Raw genomic sequence first — 7,075 nt, forward strand, 5'->3', positions numbered from 1 at the left:
AAACTGATTGGATCTTTGGAATATACACAACCTTGTCAACTCTGAATAATGATGTTTTCTACTGCATTTTTTTAAGTTTTTACTTCCTGTTCCTGTGATAGGGAGGATTACACCTTTACCATACAAAAACCATGGAGGTCTCTTCACTCATTTATCAAAGGTTTGCTGCTGCATACAAATACAGTGTATATATTGTGCCTTGTGCTGCATACTCAGTTTACTGTATGTTGACTAAAATGTATTTGGTATTTAAGGGCAGGAAACAACACACATATGCACAAATAGATATGCAGACACACAAAGCAACTATAGCCTGCTTAACATAGAGATGATAAATGAATGTACAGATTTGAAAACATTCAAAAGTCAATGAAACAAATGTTTTCACTCTCTCTCTTAAGCCAACACACACACACACACACACACACACACACACACACACACACACACACACACACACAGAATGACTTATTAGTAGTCTAATGTCTGTGAAGTCTGTCAAAGCAAATGCATGCAAACGCACACACTCCACGTGGATGAGTGATTAGTAAGTTAATGTTCGTGAAGCGTCATCATTTTTCAGTTGAGTGCTGGAGGTTTGTTGGTATGAATTATGACCTCTGTGTTGCCGTGCATCCACCACTCTCTCTGTTTTCCCTCCATCCAGCTCTCTGCCCCAATGTGTGTGCGTGTCTTGTCTCCCGCTTTGTCTCCCCCCCCCTTCTCATCGCTCATCTCTCCTGCCTGCCTGATCATCATAATCAGATATGATTTATGGCGACGCAAACACGCTCACACGCAGGCTAGCACGCACACATATCGTTAATCAGATATTTGTCCTGCGGTGGGCTATCATAATTCTAATGATAACAGAATCTCTGGGAGATAAAAAAAAAAAAAAACACACACTGCAACAAGATGCTGTCTGATAAATTACATTCCTTGAGCAGTTTATGTGCACACACACACCCCCCACAAAAAGTACTCTTCTGTACACACACACACGCACACACACCTGTTAACAAACTGCTCCCATGTATCTAAAAATGATTGTGTTCATGTAAGTAGACAGGACACACACCTATCCTTCATCTCCATCATCATTCCCTCATCCTTTCTCCGGCCTAACTCCTTCTTGATGTGCTACACACTGTCTCACTTTAGCTGATGTAAAAATGCTAAATGATGCCATAGTGTGCTAATGGGATTCACGCTGCGAGCATGCTAATGATCGCTGGTAGCTGATGTTAGAGGTGCAAACACTAATATTTCACTTGCTCTTTGCATAAAGTGAGCGTTATTTATGAGCAGGGGGCTTGCAAGTGTTGCTGATCAATGCCAGCAGCTCAGGAGCCACTGAAGTAAAAGAGGAGCTTTCAAACTTTCTTAAGAGGGAGGTCTGTTTAGAAAGCTTGCGTCTGTGAATATGAAAGTACTGGCATCTGGGGGGATTATTAGGCCTTGGAGGACTTCTGCACTCTATTGACCTGAATGATTTCATGTTCCAAAATGAAAAAGCCACAATTTAAAATAACTAATGCCTGCCCTCTCTGGATGCTTCTGGATATGAAAATAAGATGTTTAATGAGTCTGCTTTGACATTAGTGGTGATTAGAGAATCACTGCTCCAAAAATGTTTTCTCAATTTATTTAGCACCTGATTTAGTAGCTTTTCAGATATTCACCGTAGGAGCATAACCTGCTGGATTTGTACAGAATGGATCCGCAAAGACGCTTTAAACGGAAGCTAAAGTCAAAAGTTCAACACCCAAAATAAGACATTTTAAAACCCCCTTGCGTCAAGTTTAGCAGAAAGTATAGTTTTTTTGGAAAGTGCCTTGACAGTTTAAACATCCTCACCAGAAGTCTTTTCAGCACCAGGCAGCCTAATCATACCCACCCTGTTAGCCATAAAAGACACAAACTAGAACTAAACTATGTCTTATTTTCTATCAATAAAACGCGAAACTCACCTTTGACTGTCTACCGATATAATGAATCTACAGAGTAAGACTAGGAGAGGGGGTAAAGGGGGGTTGAAGGAAGAGGTGACTAAGCACAGATAGAGTGAGAAAGAATTGAGGAGAAAGACAGGAAAGGAAGATGAAAGGAAGGAGAAGGAGGCAAGAGGAAGAGGATGGGGCAGAGACATACAGATGGAGCAAATGGAACGCATTTTATATTGCATTTTTCTAACTTAACGGACAATTCATTCTCTCTCTGTCTCACGCACACACACACACACACATATACTGCTGACCTGCTCATCAGAAGCAACTTGGGGTTCAGTGTCGGTCTCAAGGACACTTCGACATGAGCTTGGGATCGAAACGCCAATCCTGCGATTAGTCGATATTGTCTGCATTATCTGCATTATCTACTGTAAGTGTGCGTGACGCAGAGCAGAAACTATCCAGTGAGAGCTGACAGAAGACGCGACTGATGCAGCACTCTCATGTCTTCCTTATTCCTTAATCTTTGACTCAGAAATTTATGACTTTATGACGGGTTGGTTTTTATACATATGACAAATTCAAATTGTGTTCTTTTTTAATTACGTTAAGTGATCCTGTCTTTCTTGCTTTCCCTCCACGCCAGTCTCTCTTTATTTGTATCTCTTTCAGATGGAAAATGAGGCTGTTTGAATGCATCCAAGCTGAAAGCGAGGGGGTGAAAGCATTGACACAGACAGGACTTTACTCTGAACTGTTTGGTCAGGTTGCAATTTTCCATCTTGTGTGAGAGATTCACCTCACACGGCAGAGCAAAAGCCACTGAGCTTCATTTCACTTATTTTCTCAATCAATGAAACAAAATTCTGTCTAATCAAACAATCCCTGACCCCCTGATTCAAAAGCATGAGCGGTGAAATATCGTTAACTCGAAGGAAAAACATTCTGGTGGCCCTGTAGCTCCGCCCCCTGCTGCGGCATACAACTTGTCAACAATATCCGACATTGCTTTTGAGGAGCATACATTTGCTGTACTTCAGAATCATGTTTGCTTCCATTGTGAGTCTCGAGCTCCTTTGTCTGGCGTGGACGACGTACAACCACACCTGGAGTCACAGCTGGTTTTATAATCTATCCTCTCTCCCTCTCTCTTACTCACACACATATACTGTCTGTATGTGAGTGGCAGATATACAGTAGGTATGTGGTGTATTATAACAATAACACACCCTTGATAGTCCCTCTTGGCTCGCTCTAACTCTCCTTCTCATTTACTCTCCCTCCCTCCCCTCCTCCCTCCCTCCCTTCATAGCAAATGTAAATCATGGCAGGAAAGCTTGAATTTATATCTCTTTTGGGATTCCGCGCGAGAAGCCCCCAACACTCATTGTTATGCGGATAGAGGGAGAAAGGATCCACTCCTCTCCCACTTAACCAGAAAATCTCTCCCGGTGAAACCACAAATTGTAATTATCAGAACGCTTTTGATCATTTCCTTTCCATTTCCTGTCATCTGGCTTTTCTGCTGTCTACTAAACACACCCTCACACATGGATACACACACGTCTGTGTAAACACACGCAAACACACAGTGGTGCAAACGTTTTAATTGATCTGTGTGTACGTCAAATCAAAATGGTGATTTCCCTTTGGGTCAATTCCACGCTTCTATCTTTCTAGTGTTGAGTTGGGCTTGGTGTACCTTCAGCCTCCTCCTTTGCAAGAAAATTGTCTTTGTTCTTTAATTTCCAATTAGAATGAGCAACCGCCTCTCTCTCTTCCTGTATTTGTCACCTTCTGCATCTCTCTTTATCTTTCTCTGGCTTCTCTTTTTTTCAGTCCATCCCTTCCGCCTCCATTTCACTCTCTCCTGTTCTTTTTGTCTCGTTTTCTTTTTTAAGTCTCTCCCTCTACATGTCCACCCTTGTCATCCGTCCATAATCAGGTATTCTCTCCCCCTCGTCCTGGTCCACATCTGGGAGCATGTGATGTGATTTTGGTTTGGACACTTGATGACTTCATCTCCGTCTCATCACTGATGGTGGAATTACTTGTGTCTCTTCCCAAGAGGTTCACAGGCTCACTGGACCGTCCATAAGCCCTCTACAGTGGATGACCGTTGGACAATTGGATTACCACCTGACTGTCAGCATGTCATCCCTGGAACCAAGTAACAACATCTGATTGGAGCAGCAATACAAAGCAAGTGAAAAGAATGTTTTTTTTTACTCTTTTCTCTTTTCTTGCACTCTGTGACCCAACCTCCTCCCTCTGTGAATGTTGCTCTGCTCTGTTATATTATGTATTTGTTTGATGTAGAAATGCTGATGCATTCAAGCTCATTAGACGCCATCCAAAAAACTAATTTTCCATGAACTCTGCTGGCTCATGGTGTATATTGTCAAGCCTGTTCAGCCCTGGTGCATGTTGAACAGCAAACCTTTTTTTTCAACCTTCTTCAAACTGTTGTAAACAATCATTTTTATGCACAACAATGAACACTTCAATAAGCGTAATGCCCATATAACTTGTGTATTTCAGGCAAACCATCATATAGTTGTCTGGAACTGTCACAACATTCATGAAAATCACGATCAACCGTTATGCATCAATGCAGTCGTATTCCTCGGATCACAGAAGTTTGTCAGTTATTCTCAGAGTTGGTTGTCATGTTTCTTTTGATTGAATGTGGAAAATGAATAAGGCCAAAGAAACAGATTCGTGTAAAAACTTGCTTTGATGAGACCACGATGACTGAAAGATATAAGGTTTTGTGTAGCTCTTTTGTTGCAGCTGTTGTGCACAGAGGACATTAGGCCTGACTTTGGCAGATGGGAACAAATGGCAGTTTAGTGCATGTTGCATCCAGTGAAGAAGCTGATTTAGCCACAAGGCTTTGGAGTTAATTTCCCTCGAAGTAACAGCAAATCATCTCTCCAGTAAAAACCTGTGCCATGGCTCTTTGCTTTTATTTGTTGGATTTGTCATGTTTGCAGAACATTTCTGCGTTCTTAATTCAATGCTAATCTATTATTTACACAATCTGTCGTTCATCAGTAAAAATTCATCATATTTTAACAAACACGGAGGTCATCTGATGTCGCATGTGAATATGCATCTCAGTAACTATGGAGGGGTGCCTTTTTCCTCTTGGTTTTGGCCTTTTTTCCGCTTCTTCTTTGGGTTTAATATATTTCAGGCTACAGTGTTTCCACTTAAGTTTTAATTGAGAACCTTGGTAGCATTTTGGGAACAAATTAAGCTATAATTCAAAGCAAAAGCTGTGTTTCTGTTGTATCTGGAGAGAATCCTTTGAACCTTAGTTTATCCCATGTGAACGTGAGACATAAAGCAGACGTGGGGAGTAAATCACATCTAAGTATATGCTCACGCTGACAGACTCAATTTTCTGGCCTTTTTTTGCAATAATATCAAATGCATGACACTGATGACAGAACATTTATTACTGAGAGAAGGACCTTACCTTACCTTACCTTATTAAATCATTACCACTGTTACTCATAATGTTTCAACTCATTGCTGACATTGTGAGCTAACGATGTGGAACAACCTTGCAACATCAAGAACCATTGGTAAAAACAATTTTTTTCTACAGGACACAGAAGTGGAGTGGTATCCTCATAACAGAGGGCCGGATTTAAGGGTCAGGATGGTTCATTGTCGAGACAGACAGACGGAGAAAGAGTCCTGGGTGGAAAGAGAGAAAAACAGACGACAGAAAGGCACAGAGACGGAGGTGGGGGGCGAAACCTCATCAAAAAGGCAGAAAAGATATACAAAGTTTAAAAACTGTTTTATAAGGACAAGAAGCAGAAAAGAACGAGACAGAGGGAGGGGTCGAGGAAGGCGTGGAGGCCGGGTTCATGCATGAAAACAACAACAAAAAGTATAAAAGAAAAAGAAGGAACGTTACCACAGAGAAGCTGATTGCATGTTCAGATCTTTAACTGCTGGTCAAAACAACTGCACACACATCCATGCATGCATGCAGAGCCCGACACACTCAGAACAGGGTTATTCTAAGACATAATGTCTTTAGCAGTGCTGAGGACTTTTGGGGATTTTGGTCCTGTGGCTGGGCAGCTCTGAACACACAAGCTGTGATAGTAACTAGCATAAAACTGAGGCATAAAAAAGCCAAATCATTGCAGTCATATTGTGACAATAATGGACGTGGCTTTTATTTCCCATAACAAGGCAGATCAATTACAGGTTAACCTCCGTTTCTTTTGGCTGCTCATAGTGCTTGGTATGGACTTAACCTGAATCCACCATTATTTTGATAACTCAAGTACTTCTAGAATAGGCACATGGCGTTAGATACTAGTGGTAATGCCAGTACCAATACTACTATTACTCTGAGTCTCAACAAATACCTGCAGTATGGCAAATGTAAAACTCTACCACAGCATATCCATCAGTTTGATTGCTAATGTAAGAATGCATCAGAGCAGAGTGAAAAAACAACCTCCCATAGCCACAAAATGAAATGCCATAAATACGTTTGTTATTGGCAAGCAGTGCTGCACATAAAGCAATATTTATATATTTATTTATTCAGTGATTGACATCCTGTTGAAATGTAAAGCTTCCTCTACCTGCATCTACAGCAGCATGATAAACATGTCAGCATATTTTACTGTGCAAAAGGTCTGTTGCTGGTCCTGAAATGTTTCAGTAAGTTGTTGTATTAAATCAGTCTTCTTCTTTTTACTTCTGGTAACTCTACCAAAATGATTTATTTATGCATGTATTACTTCTGTAAATCTGTAACTACAGGCCTCTATTAGTTCATTCACACAGCTATGAATATGAGGTTTACTCTTGTGCGCTCTCTTGTGCACTCTTCTGTGATTTGAGGGCCGCTGGTTTGCATCCCTCCTGATCAGGAAGCTGAACATACAAACCTCAGCTGTCCACTTAACAGCCACCTTAAAAGCCCTTCAGTTTAGGGACCAGTCTAGATCCAGTCCATGTCCATTAAAGGGCCAGTGGAGGTCTGTGGCCTCCATGTTGAGAATGTGTGTATGTGTGTGGGTGTGTGTGTGTGTGTGGGTGTGTGTGTGTGTGTGTGTGTGTGTGTGTGTGTGTGTGTGTGTGTG

Source organism: Anarrhichthys ocellatus, unplaced genomic scaffold (assembly GCF_004355925.1).
Source record: "Anarrhichthys ocellatus isolate YVR2014 unplaced genomic scaffold, GSC_Weel_1.0 scaffold35, whole genome shotgun sequence".
Taxonomy (NCBI): Eukaryota; Metazoa; Chordata; class Actinopteri; order Perciformes; family Anarhichadidae; genus Anarrhichthys; species Anarrhichthys ocellatus.